General features: G+C 30.9%; 1 protein-coding gene across 1 annotated transcript in view; it reads right to left on the reverse strand.

The window, feature by feature from the left end:
- Window positions 1–20349: 20349 nt before the first annotated feature.
- Window positions 20350–22773, reverse strand: part of LOC142326328 (uncharacterized) — a 56763-nt gene continuing 54339 nt past the window's right edge. The window contains exon 7 of the transcript XR_012756760.1: window positions 20350–20476. The gene's annotated coding sequence lies outside the window, so the exon portion shown is untranslated. The remainder of the gene's footprint in view (window positions 20477–22773) is intronic.

Below are 22773 nucleotides of genomic sequence, written 5' to 3' on the forward strand. Positions count from 1 at the left end.
TCGGATTTATCGATGAGGAATATTCAACATTATTTCTAAATAGTTTTTGCTTCATACCTCGAAAGCACGTAGACCAAAGAAGTTTGAACTTGGCACAAACTTGGCTCTATTTATCTATATATTGTTACCACATATATTCCTAAATTAATATCGGCGGATGACAACGATAGCAGCTCAGATGTCAGCGGGAGCACAGTATACGTACGCGCTGGTGCAAAAGTCACTCCCGCCGCGCAGATGATCGCGCAGTTCTCCAACCACAGCGGCGCTGCGGCCCCACCACTCTCAGGCTCAATAAAAGAGCTTGCACGAGAGTGACTTTTTAATTCATCGTCGACCAATACCTGGAGAACAGCAGGCCTGGCCAGCCCGCCGAGGGAGCCGCTGGACGCGGACGCTACCTTCCCACTCCAGCTCTCCGGGCTTCAATCGCCCTGAGACGCGGACTCAGCAGCAGGAGCAGCGTGGAATCGCTCGGGAAGAACCACCTCGGCCGCACTGGCGAAAGACGACCGACACTGCGAGCTCTGGAGGCCACCACTGCCTCCAGACCCAACTGTAGTGGGACCCAACTGCTGCGGAGGGGAACCCCGATCTGATTTCAATTAGACTGGGGAGCCGCAACTCCCCAACTTTGCCGGAAACTAGCTTCCAGACCCAACAGCTCTTCTCAGAGCTAACGCAAAAAACGACCCTTTTCAGGTCTACCTCAAGATTATAAATTAAAAACGAGCCGTCAAAGTCAATTGACAACAGCCCTTCTCAGGGCTACTCCATGGTTATAAAGCGCCACGTGCCATTGAATCCATTCGGCGACAATATATATATAGAACCGAATTTTCAACATTTAAAATCCAGCTGTATCTGGTATTAATATAGACAATAAGGCAACTTTCATCGAAACGGAGGTTTCGCAGGATACGACTTAAAAATTGTTTATATTTTATTTGTTTTAGGTTTTATTAAAAATGTTATTTTAGATAGCCGTCAAACAAGAAACTGAAATGTGAGACCCAAGTTTTTTTAATTAAAAATTATGTATTTTTTTTCCTAGCATATATACTCCTGGTCCAGTAGAAGAAAGTAGCAGCTACGGCGGAAATCCACAGTCAAATCGGTTAAGCAACCGCAACATTTGCTTTCCTGAAGTGGTGCTTATTTTAACAAAGCAACATCTAGCTTAAGACCCAATTTCGTTTTTACCGAACCCTGATCCTGCCAATTTTATTGTATGGAACAGAAACGTGGACACTACTAAAGACAGATCTGATCAAATTTAAGTGTTCCAAATGCGATGCCTACGCCAGATCATCAGGGTCTCATTTCGCGATCACATTCGAAATGAGGATATCCGCCATCGCTGCTAACAACAGCCAACAATCAAGAAACAAATTCAAAAACGAAGACTGCGATTGTTTCGCCATGTCTGCAGAATGTGTGGAAACGGACTACCATACAAACTCCTCTGGTATGAACGACCCACCCTTTGGAGAGTCCAACGAACAGCTCCAAAGAAAACGTGAATCAACAGATCGATGATGATATAAAAAACCGAAGACTAAACCTTAATGAACCGAGGATAACGGCCATGGATCGCCATGCGTGGAAGAGTCTTTTTAATGAATTCAGACAGTCATTGGCACTTACAGCAGCATATGGGCTTAGGAGTCGATCCAATCGAAACGCCAGCTAGGGACCAAGTAATAATATATACTAAAAACAAAATAATTTCATGACAAAAACGTCATTTAGTCAAGAGAGTCAACATCGAAACCCAAAATTCTATAGTGAGTTTTAAATCTTTTTCTCGATTATACTTTTAATACTGCGTAATTTTTAAGGCAAAAAAAAAATAATTTCATCTAGAGGATCATATCGGGCCTAAATGTTTTTAGATAAGGAAAAATTCTTAAAAGAACTTTAAAAGGAATTAAGAATGTTTCTTAAAAGGAAAGAAGTTAGTTATCTTTTCGAGAAGTAATTGGGAGTTACCGAAATAGCTTTCAACAAAACAGAAGTATAGTCCTGTGGCCAGAAATGAAACAATTTTATAGGTCAAACAAAGATTCACATATGCTATTCATAGATTACGAGCAGGCAGTTTAAGTTTTAGTACAAGTTTTGATTAAATGAACAGTTTGGATGCTCTGGAGAGTCATGGTTTTCCCACAAGGCCAGTCTATCTGTCAAAAGTTAACTAAAACTGTAATGCAACTGTTGTGGAGGGAAAGAAAATTGGAGGAAAAATCTCAGGTTGCTAGATGTGTATGATTAGGAGTTGCATAACTTAAATGATAGAAACAAGGGGACAAAGTAAGTTTGAAAGTTAATCGGTAACAAAACAAAGTATAAAAATGAAAATATCGCCAGTAAGTGGGTATGTAATAACCTGTTTCAAGATCACTCATCTGAAAGTTCAGAAAACTAACGTAGAACAAATTCGATTAGTAAAGAAGAAATTGAAGGAAATTAACAAAAGAGCAAACCGTGCTAAACAAAAATTAATTAAATCAAAAGTACTTTATCGTACTTCCAAAATGAATACATCAATAATTATGACTATGAAGTAGGGACCTCAATGGAATCAGACACAAGTGTATTTAAAGTGTTTGAAAGAAAAACTGTCTGAAGTTCTATGAACTATTAAAAAATATGATAAAGAAACAAAACTGAAAAAAATACATTTTTGTGTTCAAAACATGTAAAAGCAATGATGATTAGATGCATAAGACATGCGCTGAGAATGTCACAAATACATACACAAAAATAACTCCTAAAAAGATAGAAGGGCAAGGTGGAAGAGGCCTAGAAAGTACGGTTACAGGATGGAAGGGAGATTCGGAAGGGCGGGAAGGAGGGGTTGAAGAGAAAATAAAAAGCACATAAAAGAGAAGAATATGCACTGAGAATCTAAATTGCACTCTGAGCTATAAATTGTAAACTATTTTCAAGAGTTTATATGTATATATCAAGAGTTTTGTTTATATAAAAATATGTTTTTAGAATTAATTTTGTAAAAATTAATTTTAAGTTATTAAAAACCCCACTTCTAATGTTTTTCAGTATATTACGTATATAAAAAGGTATCTTTTTGTAATAATGAATTCGTTGATCTAAATAAACAATAAGAAAATAATAATAATAAAGAAAAAATATATTTGATTATTCGTTGAAAATTCATGGGGAAAAAAACGTTAAGCGAATAATTAAATAGATAAAGCATAACTAATTAAGTACAAAGTAATAGTTAATAATCGGGAAAACAGACTAACCAGATATAAAGACCTATCAATTTTATTAATAAAAAAATTAAGAACATTTTAAGAAGAGAAAGGGATAAACTAAATATAAAGAAACGAAAGAGCCTTTTTAACTTGTTTAATAAAAACAACAATCGATACAACCTAAACGGTTTCAGCCAGAATAAAAATAAAAACCGTGACCGATCATAGTAAGAAAGCGCAAACAGTATTAGTAGTCTATTTTATAAATGTATTTTTTACTTACATCTTTACTCGGGTCACGGTATAAATAATCGATTGCAACCGCATTATCAATTTTACCTAGTAGTACATTCGATTTGAATATTACGAATTTTTATTTATTTATTATTATTTCTTTATTGTATTGCCTACATGATATCTTACAAACAGATATAGAGAGAGATATGGACTACCAAAAAACAACTTATCGATATATTTTCTCTTCGATATTTTAAATGTAACGCTATCATGTAATAAATTCCCTATATATTTTCCCCCGGTTATTACGGAACTAAAATACCGTTTTATCGTATCATCAAAAAAAAAAAATCTGATTAGGAAGCTAAAGAAATATTGTTTATTTAGATCAGCTATCTATATCGTCATATTTCATTAAATTTTTTTTTCACACTGAAAATTTCTCTCCGAGCAATAAATGTATGCCCCATTCAATATTTCTTCTCTTACTTGATTTCTACCGATTAAAATTCCGTAATCTTAACATATTAATTTTTTCTTCTTGGATAGTTACTCAATTTTTGAATTGTCTTTTCTATGTACAATATGTAAAGTAAAAGGGACAGATTACACCCTTATTCAATCTTCCTGAATTAGCGAGCCCTTAGCAAAATAATTATTATTAGAATTCTACATAGACAGAATGATTAGGGAAAAGGGAAACTTTTGAAATTTGAGTTGGTAACTCTGGGCGAGAGTCGGCACTGAATAACTTATAGAAGCTAACTCACGCCATCTTGACATTTAGTTATTATGGATAGTGGTCACAACGTGTTTTGAGATCAAAGCTTTTTATAAAAATGATACATTATAGAAGCTGCGAGAAAAGAACTTCATTGCCAATTTAATTTAAGACACCATGATCGTGTACTATCAGCACATGCAAATAAGATATGGATACGTAATTTTGAGGAAACAGATTCAACAATGAAAAAGAAACCTCCGCAATCAAAACGGTGTGCAGACCGTTCGTATGGTAGACAATATCGAGCCTGTTCGAGCTGTTAATAAGAAGGCGGAGTTCGATTCGATTCTTCGTCATGTAGTATCTTTACAGTCGTATAGTTCATGTGTTTGAAGAATACTGTCGCAGGACTTACTTTACCATCCGTACAAGTTACAGATTGTTTAGGTACTAAAACCAAACGATCACATTATGCGTCATCAATTCTTTGAACGAATGTCTGTAAAACTAACTGAGAACAATTCACTTGTATTATTATATTCACTTTTTGTACACTCAACCGACTTACGACAAAGAACCTTAGCACAACAACGAGTTAAATTAATTTTACAACCGTTTAATAAATCAGTACAGATTTTTATTTATCTTTTTTAAATATTTAAGTTATAATGAAATAAATGCCTGTCGGTCTGTAAAATTTACAATATTTCTGTTTTATCTGAAATTCATACCGCTGAGAAAAAATACGTCCATGCGTGATTGATAAAATATTTTTGTATCTACAGGAACTGAAAAATAGGAATTATTGAAGAATGTTTTATGAAAGAGGTTTGTACAGCTGCAAACATCCATGGGCAGCGCATAGAAGTGTACGAGAAGTCAGTATTTAAGGCAATTTTCGAAGGTAGGTGAATGATTTTAAGGTAGATGTAGGAGAAATTTCTATTGATAAACTAACCAACCAGGTAGTTGAAGTTCAGTGACCGATGAGGATCGGTAGCGAGTCGATGACATGATTCGTTCAGATCGGCGAATGAGATTACGCAAAATTTCTTACTGTCGACATGAATAGTGAACAAAATGCTGTGCAGAGGATTACGGAAGAGTTTTTTTAGGTTACAAGAAGTTGAATCCCAAATGGGTGCCTCACATTTATCATCTGCTTTGAAAAATCGAAGGTGAAAATATGGGTTGAACAATTTTCCATTTTTCCAGCCGCTATACAGTACTTTTTACTTTCTTGTACGAAGTAAAGGAAGTACTGAGATCACGAAAAATTTCGGTTTTCAGATTTCAACGGAAATATCCATTTTGGCCAACCCTGAATCCATTTTGACTAGTTTCAGCGTGACGTTTGTACGTACGTATATATCTCGCATAACTCAAAAAAAAAATCCCGTAGAATGTTGAAAGTTTGGATTTAGGACTGTTGTAATAAAAAAGTCCAAAATCCAAAACAATTTGGATTTTGGACTTTTTATTAATTGCAGTAATCAGCCCTCATTGAGAGCTTTTCAAGGATATATGACAAGTGGCACTTATTTTCATTGGTTCCAGAGTTATAGCCAAATAAAATTTTAATTAAAGAAATATTTGGATCTTACAATAGGAAGGCACATCGGTTCAAATCCGACTTCATGTACGTATATTTTTTTAACTTTTTTTTTTAATTTAAATATATTGATTTATTAATAATTATTAATCTCTGATTGTAAAAAAACTTTTACAATATATAATAATTCAATATTAACGACAAAAAAAAAATATGAAAAAATCAGAAGTTATTAGTACAATAAATTTTTATGTACTTTTCATTTAAATTCAAAATTTTTTACATAGGTTAATGATTATTAATAAATCAATATATTTAAATTTAAAAAAAAATTAAAAAATATATATGTAGTTAAAGTCGGATTCGAACCCGTATGTCCATGGTTACGGATCCGATACGTTCTCCTCACTTACACCACATAACTATATGAGCAACGTGAAACAAAATTAATATATAAACTAATATAAAATGCTGATGACGGACATCACAAAAAAAAGTGATGCAATGTGGGGTCCACCACAATGCAATTCTATAACTGTACACTTTATTAAAGAATTGGAGGATCGTGTTTCACATTCAAATGAAATAAGTTTAAATGAAGCGAAAGAAAAATGTGTAAATATAATTTAATAGGCGGACAAGAAAGTCATGTGGTGTTCACTTCACATTTTTTACATGTTGTGAATGTAGATAAATCTTTGGTGTTCCGATACAACCCTGGAAATCGATGGAATACTGAGCACGGTATTTACCAAAACCTAAGAAGATCAAACATCAAAAGGTTTGCAGCTAAGGTAACGGTTCTTGTTTTCTGGGATCGGAGAGGTTATTTTGATAAATTTTCCTGAATAGGACTGAACAGTGAATAATAAGTACTAATAATATTGCGTCATTAAAAAATTATGTTATATTTCTGATAACTTCTCATCAGAAAGAAAAGATTTAAGAAAACGTTTCACGTAATTAAACTGAATCATGATAATGCTAAGGCTCTCACATCTTTGACAGCAAATCAGTGCTTTACACAAATGTGTGATCAGTGCTTCCCCGTCTCCTTAACTGCCATGATGTTACACCATCAAAGTTTCACCTCTTTGGTGCAATGAAAGGTGCACTTCGATACAGAAGAGTGAAAAAGACCGTCAGAGTATGACACCAAGGATCTTCTACAGACTTTTTTCAAAAGTGCGTACCAGAAGTGTGTAAAAAGGTGGCTCTAATTTATTAAGTGCAACGAAGATTATTTTTAAAAGTGACATTCTGTGCACTAAGGTTCATGGTGTAACGGTGTATGTATGTAATTTCAACTCTCAATTTATGTTAATAATTAACAAAAAAATAATAAGAGAGGTTTTAAGGACGTTAGTTACTATTTTCAACTTAATTAACGGTAAAAGAGTTGAACGTTAGAACTATATGAATCCTGAGGAAATTTAGCAACATCTTGACAGCTTTTGTTTTGTTCTAATACTGATTTGTTATTTAATTTCTTGTGATTTAAAATAATAAATAATTTTAATAGTTTACTCTATACATAATGTAAGGACGACCTCTGTTTTATTAAAGTGCGCTATATTTATCATCTCTTCAAGGTTTTTTACATTCATCTCATGTTGCATGTTTATGTACAAACTATATATGAACATGTGCGCGCGCGCGCGTGTGGTTATGTGTGTGCATTTTAGTAATTTTATAGCTGTCACGTAATATGATAAATATAGTAATATAATCTGGCAAACGACGGACTGCACTTTATAATACCTGCATGAGTGTTCTACGCATATCATGTTATCTGTTACTTGTTTACGCAGTTATACCATCGATTAATGAGTAATGTTGATTAAATTCTAAAAACTGATCTACATTTTTGTAAACTGTATATAGTATACGGATAATTTATTTATTTTGTTCTTAATGTTTATTTACATTAATATCTTCGTAGGTTACAGGGTCGGAATAAGAAAACCTATGCCGATATTTTATTCAGGTAACATAACGTTATAAATTCGTTTTAGTAATTTGAATAGTATTTTTTAACAATTTTTTTTTATATTAAAATGTTAAAAGTGACCCTCATTTATAGAGTGAACAACTTAAAACCGATACAAACAAAAACATAGTAGAACAACGTTCTATGAATGAAATAAACAATTAAAAACGAAACTAAATTAAATTCTGTATCAAAAGTTTACATATTTACCGTATTTTTACAAAATATATTCGGAGTGAGCATTTTCCCATCGATGAAATTTTGTGCTCGATGAGAAGAAAGAGTACCAAAAGCAAAACGTTGTTGTCAATACCGTCGATTTCTTGTTGAATGCTTCAATGATCGGTAGTGTGAGGTGTTGATTTATTAACTATCAAATAGCCCCAAAGGTAAAAATCAAACTAGACAAATCTGGGGAACGTGGAGGTTACCCGCCCCCTGCTGATAGTTCGTTTTTTCTGGAAAAGCCGCATGAACGCAAACTTAATCGTTCTATGTGTACCACTTTTTCACGAAATAAATTGAACGTAGAATTCTTCGAAAATTTTACGGTACATTTTTGTATTGACCGTCCGGTTAAAAAATATTGACCCCGTTGTACGATTACCAGAAACAGCATCGTATACCGATTTTTTCACCATGAAGTGGACGCTTAAAAATCCGGTGAGAATTTTTAGTCATCCGATTTCTAGTGTTATGCGAATTAACATAAGCAGATAAATAAAACCGTGTTTCGTCGCATATGAAAGAGAACAGGGTCTGTCTGTCCATCGACTATTTTTTTTATGAGAAGTCGCTCGTAACAATTAAGATATTTTGGTTTGTCTATTCTTTTAAGTTGTTGTCCAATTATTACACGATACTGTTTCAAATTTAAATCATGAAGAATCTTACGGCAAGATATATATTTTATACCGTTTTGTTGTGATAACTTAGGTATACATTTTTTCGGACCGGCAGAAAAGTTTGTTTTAATGTCAGCTGTGGCCTCTACAGTCCTAACGGAAGATCGCCTATTTCATTTTGCTTTTATTTATGTAAGTATACATATATATATAAAATGGGTGACCGATAAAAACTCCGGGGTTTCAAGAACGAATATAGTTTTTATTTTACAGCAATAGTGTTTTATGTATAATCTTGAAGCGACAACAATTAAGTTTCGTTTACACATTCTCCATAGCAGACAGCTACGTTAAACAGTTACACAGGCCAAGCTGTTACGGACCCGGGCTTTAGTTCCACGTCGACGGGAAAAGAAAAAGCACAGTGCATGCACCGGTTCGTAGAAACAAAGTTAGTGACTATCGCACAAAGTTATTATCTGCGAGTCTATCTTAGAAATTCCCCGAGGAGATAAGCGTAAGTGATGCGAACGGTGTTTATGGAAACCGGAAGCGTTTTGAAAGTACACTTAATTGGTAGGCAGTCTATTCATTCCCAATTAACTGTTAGGCAGAAAGAAACACAGAAACATTGTTTTTCCGAAGAAATCAAAAACGTTCAATTCTTAATGTTAGTCTTAAAATATACATTCCTAAAAGCAATATCCACGATGTTTTTTGCAATCGGTTGAAACTTCGTGCTTATAAACTGGAGCTACTCCATGAAATTAAGCCTAACGATAAACCAGAGTTCAATTTCTAACGACCATAATAGAGCTCATTTTTGTTAATGAAAACTATCTGCAGCGCATTTTATTTTATGATAAACCAGCACGTAACGTTCACGGAATCGCCGTAAATGTTGAGTATGATGATCAGAAACTCGATCCACATGAATCGGTGGAATTCATCCGCAACCGTAAAGTGAATGTCTGGTACGGTATTATGCATAATCGAATTTTTAGACCATTTTTTTCCACGATTAAACTATTAAGGACATAGTATACTCAGACATTTTAGAGAACTTTATGTTTCCGCAGACTAAAATTAGGAGGATCTAAGTTTCTAACAGGATAGAACTCCTCAACATTTTGCAGAAATTATGCGGACTGCGCTTATCTGCAGATTCCCAGAAGGCCAGATAGGCAAGAAGCTCCCATCGCTAGATCACCGTAAAGTTCCGATTTGACACCGATGGATTTTTTTTCTTTTGAGGCTACCTAAAAGACATCGTATTAAAACAAAAATGCAGTCATTCGACCGCCTACACCAAAGAATAACAGCAGCCGTGGAAATGATTCCTGCAGACATGCTCACCAGAATGTGGGATGAAATTGATTACAGATTAGACTTCTGCAGGGCTATAAACGGTGTTCATATCGAATTACATTAAGAGGTAAATATAGCTTTAGAGTTTGCAATTTCATATAATAGAACAGATAAATTTGCAATTTTAAATGTAATAAAGTTAATTTAATTTAAAACCATGCAGTTCTTTCTCGGATACTTGGTATATAATATAACTTTTGAATCTTTCAATATACTTATCGACTTGAAATTTTTAAAATTATTTTTCTCTGAATGAGGATGATATATTTCCAACCTAAATTAATATTTACATGTTTTTTAATTTTTATTCTATTCGAGTAGGTCAATGTAATTTACTATATATATTTTATTACCGGTTGAGAATATTTATCTTATGTTAGTAAACGGCATAGTAAATGTAGGCTGTGATATTCTATATAAAAATTACCGATAGAATACAGCACTGTAGAGTATTGCTTGCTGGTTAAGGTGATGTTGCATTCTCCTTGTGATTACTTTTGCTTGCACGGTTGCCAGCCGTTGCGATAGAAAGATGATCACGACTGCCTTCATCTCTGACCTCAATCCCACAAAGAGCAACGAACCCCGTATTCTGTACATATTATACTGTACTTGGAAAACTTTTGAAGAAGATTAATACCGCGGATTTTCTAATGAAACTGTATGATGTCTATCGGCAGTTAGTAACTAATCAACATATAGTTACTTGTGAATTAGAAATATGGAAGAAACAAGAGCATGTGAAAAAAATTAAAGGAAAAAACCCGATCACAAAATAATCCCTGCATTATAGTCGATTTGTACTAAATTATATTATCATATAAAAATCTATTAAAAGTGTAAATAAATAAATAAATTTTATTTTTTAAAGAAAAGAACTGTATAATTTCTATGGTAAGGTTTCCTATTCCAGATGTATGTTGTAGGAGCTTTAAATATATATATATATATATATATATATATATATATATATATATAAAATAGCCTAATAATTTTTTTTCAAATTTGCATAAATACATCGTGATTTATTCAACATAAAAAAAGCTTAATACAAAAAATGTTTAATCTGGTAATATCAATCAATATCTTCTAAAAACATGTTAGCTTTTTTGTTACTTTCATTTTTTCTTCCTTTATAATTTGTGTTTTATCTTCTTAAATGTTTAGAATTTAGAATTATTTTTTCTAAATTATAATTAAATTTTAATTTATTCTTCTTTTCATCTAATTTATTAAAAGAAAAACAAATTTATTTTAATTATTTTTATGACTATTTTGAATAAATTACACACACATACACACACACACACACACACGTGTGTGTGTGTGTGTGTGTTAATAAATAATTAAAATAAAATAATTAAAACAATTATAATTATTAATGATATTTTATTAACCATAATTTAATAAAATAAAAATAATAATTAAAACACTCCCCTTTCTTATATACGCGCGTGGCGCGCATATAAGAACGCGCGCGTGCGCGTGTTAAAAAAGTATAGGAACCAATTAATATTTTTCAGAGCTAGTTTCAAAAATGAAATTAAGTAGTGGTCTCTAACAGAAAAACAGATTGTTGAGGTGTAGGATTTTTTGCTAAATTCTATTGTTTTAAAGTTTCACTAACAATCGGTTATTTAAGAGCTACTTTAAGAGAATAACGTTTAATACCGCGGTTAGGGTTGCGTGGTCCGAAGTTTTTTTAAAATAAAAACCTTTGTTTTTCAATCTTCTTTAAAATTATTTATAAGAACCTAACAATAAAACACGTTTTCCTTGCCATTTAAAAGTTTTAGTTGTCCCCCCCCCCCTCATGGAGCCCCTTAGAAACTTTGGGTCTGGTGTTTTCTCATACCGAAAAATAGATCGTTTCAAAGTAGTAGCGTTTGCTGAATTTCATTTTTCATCGCTTAACTTTAAAAATAATTTTATTTAAGGGTTTTCATACTTTGTTAACTATGTATACAGTACATTCACATTAACTCGTAGAAGATTTGTAATATGAAATTGTAAAATCAGTTTTCAAACAAGTTTTTTAATCTAGTTTATTCAATGTAGTTTTTTATCAGTATTTTTTCTTAGCAAACCTTTCTGACTACTCTAAAGAATTTCCAGTGGAATTAAATTTATTTTAGATTATTTATTTATACTTATCGATTTATTAAATGAAATAATAATAAATTCAAATAAATATTTACTATATTGACAATAAAAAACCATTTGATACGGTTGACCGTTCAATTTTCTTGCGTAAACTGGATCCGGAATTTAGCTTTAAATATTAGTTTCATAACCGTTGTCATGTCGTTAAAACTGGTAATGTTAAGTCGAACTACTGTTCTTCGAAAATAATGGTTAAGTCTTTGGTCGGGACCTATTCTATTTTTTTTCTTATTTATTGATTTATATTTAGAACACTAAGGGCTTTATTTACATCATTTTCATGTGGCACTGCTCTAATTTATGACGGACGTAGTTTGGATACATTTTACAATGATAATAATTACAGTCAAAATCGAACCTCCTTAATTCAAATAACTCCCTAAATCAAATTTTACTTTGTCCTCTTGAAAATAACCCTTTAAATCACCTTCTTCATTCGAAAATTTCGATAACTTGATATACATATTATTTCTTTGATGAAAGCGTGTTTTTAAACGATAAAGAATTTACATACGGAACACGATTTCCAAAGAAGGATAGGTAGCAGTAAATTAAGTTTAATAGTGTATAAAATCACGATGAATTTTTAGACCCTTTCTCAATTTCATAAGAAGAATGGAGTGTAATTTGTAAAAACTTTAACATTAATATTAACGAAATTTCATTCGACTTGTTCGCACATTTTGATGATGATATTGCAGGTTAGTGACACTCCAACCGATGATATCATCTCGTCTGTGTCACATTCAACCTTTGGTAAGGATTTTGATGAATAAGATGAAACAGAACAAGTAGAAATTACAATTACAGCAAAAGATCCGAAATCGGCAATAAATAACCTTCGAACGATCTTCAAAAGTTCAAGCGAAGAAGATGATGTGCATTAGTGCATTAGTGAAGATTGAAAATGCCCTTGATTTTCAAATCTGCCAAAATGAAACTCAAAAAAAAGTTACAGGCTTTTTTCCAAGAAATAATTAAAGGTATTGTACTGCATTTCATTTTTTTTTTTTTTTTTTTTAATTTTTAGGTAATACTATACACATTTGTATTTTCTATCGTAATTTAATACTGTAGTACATTATAGAATTACATACATTTTTATTAAGATATGAAATTTTTCAACAATTTTTGAGTTTCATTATTTTCCCTTTCTAAATAGAAAACTCTCTAAATCGGAAAAAATATATTTATCCCTTTAGATTCGAATTAGAGAGGTTGGACTGTACTATTCGACTCCACACTCTGTGGTTTGGATTTAATAAGCGAGAATAAATTTGTAAAAAAAGCCTTCCTTCATTTTTGTATTTCAGGAACATTTACTTTTAACAAAACCTTTCTTTTCATTTCCTTAATACAAAATATACTAATATATTAGGATTTATTTAATCGCATAATTATAGCATGGTCTATCTATATTAAATATCTGGAAATTTTTAGTTAAATGACAATATTTTTTGGAATAATCAAATTAATATTGTTTGAAATTAAATGATTGACTATTGTTTTTCTCTAAATTGTCTATATAAAACATTATCATGATTATTCAACATCCATTTTACCTATATGTATTCTCGTCTGAAATAAAATATCATATTTTGGAGCTTCTCAAAAAGTCAAAACGAGATTTTGTGAAATAAAAATGATTTTTTGATACCCATAAATATGAGTTATGTAAACCGATATTTATAGAATTATATTTGTTAACTTATCCTTACATTTATATCCATAAAAATCCAAACTTTGCTTAAAATAATAGTTACTTATTTAAAAAAAATAACAAACCTCCAATACATATTAATCCAATAATACATCCAATAGTACAAATGCCTTATGCTCCTGATGCTATTTTTAATTAATTTTCGCCATTTTACTTAAAATACGTTTAAAAAACTCTCTTCTACGTAAACAATATTGCTTTAATGAAGCATAATAAATAATAATATTAATTAAATTTAAAACTCCTGAATTTCTTGCATTCTAGTCAACATTTATGTAAATATATTCTCAAAAAATTTTATTTAGGTCTTCAGAATTATAAACTATTTTGTAGTTATTTTTTATATTTAGACTCTTCTTGTAATCATTCTTAATATTATTTCATATATTTATATTTTAAATAAAATAATATGGAATTTAATCGCAGCTTATTTTTAAAATTTATAATTAATTGTGTATTTTATGTTACTGCTTTTAACAAGGATTTACCACGGTTTCCCTTGAGCAAAAACTGATGCAGCTGCTTTTTTATATGTGAAATAGGATATCTGTCGATCCCTGATATGATTTATGTTATGATGTGATATGATATATACCGATCAGAATAAAAGCTTTATTTATTTGTTTGAATAATTTTCGTAGGATTCTTTTCTCGTTATGAAAGAGCGGGTACCAACAGCTACGGTCAATAGCCCGCTGGAGAATGGCAGCGTATGAAAACATACCATGCCTGGTCGGTAAGTAACATTTTTTTAACTGTTTTGGAAAATTAAAATAAAAAGGGTTGTTTTCCCTCCGTCGAGAGATAATGATTTATACAAAAAAATATATAGAAGAACTATTTGTGTAAGGAAATGAATTTTTTTAATAATTCTTGTGAATTTAACCGGAAATGCAAAATGGGGAAAACGTTTAATCGATGTGCGAGGATTTCAGCAATTTCCTTTCATGGAGTACCTCAATTATCCATGAAAAACCTCTTGACGAATCGATCTTATTGTAAGAAATTAAAAATGTTTTAATTGGCTATACAAAATATTTTGTAACTTTAAAATAAAGCCTACTTTGAAATATTTATTGTTTATAGAATAGTTCGCTTATATTTAATACAGAGTGATAAAAAAGTGACGCAACCTTATGGGAAATGGGAAAATAAGCGAGTTACAATAGACGTTGAAAGTGGCCACCATTATGCGACTCACATAATTCAATACGACATTGCATGCTCTTAAACACATATTGTAACGTTTAACTAATTTGAACCGATTGAAATTTGTTTTTCTACCATCAAATAGCTTTCAAGAAACGATTCCCGTTGATGCAACTGGTAAAGCGACAGTTTGTTCTGATAGTTTGCGAACTCGTTCGCAGAAGACGTATCCATATCATTCAATAAAAATCCACATTGTCTAGTATTCAAATCCGTATAAAAGCAGTATGAAACAATGAAACATGAAGAGGCATACGATTGCCTGGTGGTATTTTATTTTTCATAAAATATTTGTTGGATGTGACACATTATGAAGATCCAAGACTCATAATATCCCCCATCTCGATGGCCTAACAATCCTAAATTACACACTGAAGCGCCACTCTCAATTGTTGTGTAAACTTCTGAATTCGAAAATGAAATTGTTGGAAAAATTTTGCTATTGCCGCAAACTTCATGTTACCGGCATATTTACCATATTCGCCATTAGTAAAGATTTAGATAATCTGAGAAATTCTGTATGGACAGCCGGTAAGTGATGTTTCTCAGTATAAAAGCTAAATATTAATGCCGGTTGTTAACCACTTCTTGAGTAATTAGAGATCGCCATACGTCAGAGTGCGATTGAGTATTATATAGAAAAGAAGAAATACACCTGAATAAACAATTTCCATCGCCAGCGATCGACGTATAATTGGTGGAGCCACAATACGTGTCGGCCTAAAACGAAAAAAAATTAAAAAGTAGCCCGAATAAAATAAAAAACCAGAATAAGGTAATAAACGTTACGGACAATAAACGGGCAGAACAGACAATAAACTATACGCGTATCAATAATTCGATTTATGATACATCGCATATCCAGCTCATCGAAATATTTATATAGTTAAAAACTTAAGTATTTACCTTAAATACTGTACAAGGTTAAAATCGTATACTGTTAAAGATATTCAAAACGCTTAGTAAGAAACTGACAAACAACCCTACTTTGGCTGAAACAGCACTGCACGACTGCAGCGTTGGCTGGAGTTGCTGTTGCAAACGAGGCGTAGTAAAACCGTTCGACAATGCCTCTGCAGTTCAATTAAAGTACCCACAGGGTAGGTCTAGTGATTAACCCGTCTTGCCAAATCAGCTGATGTGGAAGTCGAGAGTTCTAGCGTTCAAGTCCTTGTAAAGTCAGTTATTTTTACACGGATTTGAATACTAGATCGTGGATACCGGTGTTCAATGAGGGTGGTTGGGTTTCAATTAACCACACATCTCAGGAATGGTCGAACTGAGACTCTGTACAAGACTACACTTCATTTATACTCATATATATCATCCTCATTCACCGTCTGAAGTAATACCTACCTCTGTTATTCCCGGAGACAAGACAGGTAAAAGAAAGTTTAATTAAAGTACTCCGCTTTAAATCATACTGCTCTCCAAACTTTTAAAAAACACTGTGAGAAAGTTCAAGGAAATTACGTTTAGATATCATTTTTCCTATATTTCTGTCGCGGAATCGATTGGAAAATGTCCCAAGTCAATATCTCGTTTCTTCTTACGGTTAGAAACTTAGGAAGTTTATCAAGTTTTCATAGAAACTCTCCATGAAAATGGAACTTTCAGATGGTTTTGCAATTCTATTCAAGAAGAGCTTTCAAATGATGATATCAAAACCTTTAAGATCGGTCCGGTGAAACGTAGAAATATAGGTGTGCCACTCCAGTTTCTGTAGACATATTAGTCCGGCCGTGGCCTTCGTTTGGATAACATCTATTTCTTTTTGTTTTGCCAAAAAAAGATAAGTGTTTTATTAGAGCAAAGAATTGTCGTGAAATTTCATATGAAACTTGGAAAAACCGCTACTGAAACTTATATTTTATTAAAAAAAAGGATATAGCAATGAATGTTTATCACGTGTGCGGGTTTTTGAGTAGTTTAAGCGTTTTCAATATGGCCGAGAAGACGTTGAAAATGATGATCAAAATCAAAGCGATGAATGTTTTTTTCCGATATTCATGGGATTGTGTACCTTCACTGGGTTCCTGAAGGTCAAACTATTAATCAACATTACTACCTTGAGGTCCTTGCTCAACTCCATGAAAAAATAAGAAAAAAACGACTGTGGAAGAACAAGTCATGGGTTCTTCATCAGGACAACGCACCGGCTCACACTGCATTCGTTATTTAATTAATTAATTAATCGTCATTTAATAGCCACACCTCGTATAACAGAATAGACAAATTTTATTAAGTTACATTTTGTGTTTATTATACCGAATTTTCGAAAAAAAAAGTACTATTACTTTGGTCGCACGGTGAGATTGGGGGTGAAATTGAATTTTCTTTATGTTTTGATGAGGAGTACGAAAATACTATTTACTTAAAATTTAAGAAAATTACAAATATATATATATATATATATATATATATATAAAGGGCTATATACAAAATTTGTAGCTTGAAAATCTCCAATACTACTGGATAAATTTCATTTAAACTTAGGCATGCTGTAGTATTGTATCTGATGTGCTTGTGAAAATTCTATGAAGATTGTTTGAGTGGTTGTTGAATTACGCTCAATTTAAGATCGACAGCAGACGACATAATCTCAATTTGAAGTATCTTTTTTCAGTCGCATGATGAGATTGAAGAGTGAAAATGAATCTTCATTACGTTTTGAGGCATGAGGATTACGAAAATACTATTCACGTATAAAATTTTGCGGCTCAAAAATTACTGGATCAATTTCATTAAAGTTTACATATACTATAGTAGTGTAACTTTATGCATGTGAAAATCTTATGCCGATTGGTCGAGTCATTCTAGTTGAGTTACTCTCAAATTAAGGTCGACAACAGACAACCTCAATTTGAGATTATGTTGACTTTGTATTGCTGTATTTTTCATACGCACTTAAGCAGCGAGTCACAGTGGTAAGTTTAAACTTGTGTACAGTTAATTTGAAAAAAAACTCGTTATTTTTATAAAAAAACTTTTCGTTATTTTTAAATATTTCATCAAATTACGGTTATAATCATTTAATTCTCTTATAAACTGAAAAAATATTTTAATATTAATTTTAAAAAAATTTACCTCTTTTAGTTTTCTCATTTAATTTATATTTTGTATATTTCTTGAACAGAAAATTATACAAAAAATATTTATTACACGAAAGTCTTCTTATTCAGAACTACGTAAGAATTTTTTTATAAATAAACTAGTTTTAACATATTTTACTTTTTTATTTATTTATAGAATCAAGAAAATTCTTACTTACATAATTATATTTTAATTAAAGTTCTATGCTGTGTTAACTATTGAATAACTGGTAACATCGTAATTAATATGATATCCAATAAGAAAGATGGTAGAATTTTTTTATATTTTTTTCACTTTCCTGGCATAACAGCTCGTTTTTTTTTACAATACCTCCGAAATTTTTAAATCGTAGACAAAGAGAAAGGTAAAAATGATAATGTTTTATGGTGTGTGTGTGTGTGTGTGTGTGTGTGTGTGTGTGTGTGTGTGTGTGTGTGTGTGTGTGTGTGTGTGTGTGTGTGTGTGTGTGTGTGTGTGTGTGTGTGTGTGTGTGAAAATAATTTATATTTACTGATACTAAGCATTCCGTTAAAACATTTAACTGTTAGTTAATTAGGTTAATAACATGTAATTTTATTTAATTAATCTACAGAGTTAATTATAAAATTAATTAGAGGTAAATTTAAATACAATAAAATAACGATCGGTAATAAAAATACTCGTTTCTTGTTAAAATGGTTTTAAATAACAAAAAAAGCTTTAAAATAAAAATGTTAATGTCACTCATTTAATTTGTTTAATTTAAGCAGTTTTCAATAATTTTAATCGATAGGCCAATTTAACTCTATTTTTAAAACGAGATTTTTTATAAATTATTCAAATATTTTTTATTGTTTTAATCTATAAACTTAAAATACTTTTACTAATATTCTTTTTTTTTTAAATTTAAATCAGAAATTTTTAAACAGGAATTATTTTACATTTTTTTGTCTGCGTAAAAAACACTGAGAGATTTTTTATAAGAGTACTTTTTTAATTTCTCAAAACATTGTAAATTTTTTTAATTGGTTATTTTTAATTTATCTCAAATATTAGGTTATTAAAGACAACGTTAAAATAACATTTTTAGATAGCAATTTTTTAAGTTCTAAATTTTTTCGGATACTTTTATTGATACAGTTCTGGAACAATTTTTCATGCAAAATTACATACAAAACCACAAATTTTGCTCAATAATTTGTATCCGTAAAGGTTTAATGTAACATTATTTGATCTTAAAGCAAAAATCTGAACAAAGTCTTTTGCTATCTATAATTCAAAAACAAACCATTTCCAGGTCTACGTTTCGTGAACATTTTTCATTAGTATAAGATGAAAATACCTAAAGAACAACAGAAAATTTCTAAAACGCCCGTATAAAAATATATTAAAAAATTATTTATTCATTAGATAATCCAAAATTTTCAAAATATTCAGTCCAGCTTTCACAATAATTGTATCTTGTATACAACTGCGTTCCTGGTTTGTATAAAAAATGTAACGAGCTTGTTACGTATATAGTCACGTAAGTCCGGGGTGTTTTGTTAATTAGAATCTAACAACAAAATGTTGGTTGGAGAAATCTAAATATGCCATTAACATAAAAAAATAACTAGTCGGGCCAGTTTTCAAACTGTTTTCCTCCTACAAGAGAAGATTAACGCTTACTATCACCACCACTCCGACAAATTTTTACATAAATATATTTCTATTAAAATAATAAATATTATATTTCTTTGATTATTCTTTATTTACACAGAAGACCGAATTTTCCTTTTTAATGGCTTCACTATTTCGCACTTTGAAACGCACTAATTATCAGAGTACGACGCAATACCTAACGTTTGATTAACGAGTAAACCCTATACTCAAACATCAAGTTTCAATTCACTCATTACGACTCAATGCGTATGCACAAATAAAAACACTACACAGTCAACATAACCTCAAACTGAGGTTTTGTTGTATATTTTCAACCTTAAACTGAGCGTAACTGTAGAACGACTCAACCAATCTTCATCAAAGATTTACATGCACAACTTCAGATACAGTTCTACAGTATATCTAAATTTAAATTAAATTGATCATTAGTTTTGGAGGTTTTTGAGCCACAAATTTTATACTTAGGCCTATAGGAAATTACATTTTAAGTGAATGATATTTTCGTACTCCTCGTACCTCAAAACGAAAAGAAAATTTAATTTCATCCCCCAATCACACCTTGAGATCGAAAGTAACACCGTACCTTTCTTCAAAAAATCGGTAAAAAAAATTATTAAAAATAATTACCGCCAAGATCTTTTAATACTAAATCTTAATATCTTTTTATGGTGTTACATTGGGATATTACCTTTCCAATTTTGACATTTTAACTGAAAAATTAAAAAAAAAAAATTAACATCCAATTGTATTATATATATATATATATATATATATATACTATCCATAACATTTAAAATACCATTCTTATATTATAATATTTATGATATCGAGCAAAAATAGGCTACATTATACTTCTGGAAAGGGTTGGCTACATTATACTTCTGAGTCGGATCTTTTAAACTGTTAACTGTTTTAACAGATTAATATAAAATCCAAAACTTGTTTAAAAATTAATTTTAATGTTAAGATCCGACTCGGATTTTATTTTAGTAATTACACTTTAACGCTTGGGGAAGGATTAAATTTTAAGCATTATGGGAATGCTAAAAATAGGTCACCAATATCTTTGCAAACATTTTTGTTTTAGGTGTCTATTCCCCTTTTAGTAATATTTTATTGACTTACGGGTTATATTTTGACAACAGTCAGGGATACAGCTCTTGGTATTTGAATTTGAACAAAATTTATTATAATCTTTCTGATTTTGTTTTTCACTCTTTTACTAGTCGAGAGCTTAATCTTCTGAAATGTCATTCATATCCTTCGGTCATTTAGCGCGATGGAATTTTGTAGCGTATGAAAAATGACCGATTTTCGAACCCTGGACCTCCGGATGAAAGGTTGAGACGCTACTACTCCGCTACGGAGATCGGCTATTTTTTCCAACAGCCTTTCATAGAATAGAAAACTACAATTATTTTTCAACCCCGAAGATATTAAACAAATTGAAAGTAAATAGGAGTTTTGTTTTTTTGTAATAACAGGATAGAAAGAAATCGCAGCAGAAAATTAATCACACATAAACATTATTAAGAAGGTAGCTCTCCGTTATAAAACCATGTCCTTAGATTTTTCCTTATCCACAATTTACAATATTTTGTGCCACTAAAGGTCAATTTAAAACAATACAAGATTACACATGAAGAAGACTACTGGTATGATAATGAATGCGACACTCGGAATTAAGAATACAAATAACACCGTTTAGAAAAGTTAGAAAATATGATTAGATGATATTAAGAAATCCCCTTAAGTAACAATTAAGAGTTTAGGAATTGATAATCGGCAACAAATCCTTAGCCAGAAACAGAAATAAAATAGAAGAATATAACTACCGACATTATATTATTTATCGATTTGAAAAAAAAGTAGATTTTCTTCTTTTAAAAAAAAGATTAATCTATTTTCAGATTTGAGACTATATGTCCTAAATTTTTTTGCCTAAATATTTCTACTAACTGAAGATTTTATAAAAAATCTGATGTGGTCACAACATGACTTCCTCACCTATTAAATTATATATACACATTTTTAAAAGTACATAAAATATTATTTCACTAATAACTTCAGATTTTTTTTCATATTTTTTACTTCCTTGTGCGAAGTAAAGAAAGTATTGTGATCGCAAAAAATCTCGGTTTTCAGATTACAATGGAAATATCCATTTTGACTAGTTTCGGCGTGACGTCTGTACGTACGCATGTAACTCAAAAACGATTATCCGTAGAATGTTGAAACTTTGGATTTAGGACTGTTGTAACATCTAGTTCTGCACCTTCCCTTTTGATAGCAATCGACTGAACCAAAAGCGTCCAAAAAAGCCCAGAATCCAAAACATTTGGATTTTGGACTTTTTGTTAACTACAGTAATAAGCCCTCATTAAAAACTTTTCAACGATATATAATAAGGGGTACTTATTTTCATTGGTTCCAGAGTTGTAGTCAAATGAAATTTTCATTACTGAAATATTTGGATCTTACAAGGCGAAAGCACATCGGTTCGATCAGACTTCACTTCTTTTTTTTTTAACTTTTTTTAAATTTATATATATTGATTTATTAATAAATTATTAACATCTGATTGGAAAACAAATTTACGATAAATAATAATTCAATAACAATAAAAAAAATATAATAAGTTATTAATGATATAGAATTTTATGTACTTTTAAAAATGTGTAAATGTAATTTAATATGCATACAAGCAAGCCATGTTGGTCTCCACATCAATTTATTTTTATTGTTATTATTGAATTATTATTTATTGTAATTTTTGTATAATTACAGGTTAATAATTAATTATTAATAAATCAATGTATTTAAATTTAAACAAAAAAAAGTTAATAAATAAATATTTTACTATTAATAAAGTTAATAAAAGTTAAAAGTTAATAAATAAAGTTAGTATTTATATAAAAGTTATTTATAAAGTTAATAAATATTTAACAGTTAGTAAATAAGTTAATAAATAAAGTTATTTAAATAAGTTAGTTATAAAGTAAATAAG

The sequence above is a fragment of the Lycorma delicatula genome, chromosome 6 (assembly GCF_047948215.1).
Source record: "Lycorma delicatula isolate Av1 chromosome 6, ASM4794821v1, whole genome shotgun sequence".
NCBI lineage: Eukaryota > Metazoa > Arthropoda > Insecta > Hemiptera > Fulgoridae > Lycorma > Lycorma delicatula.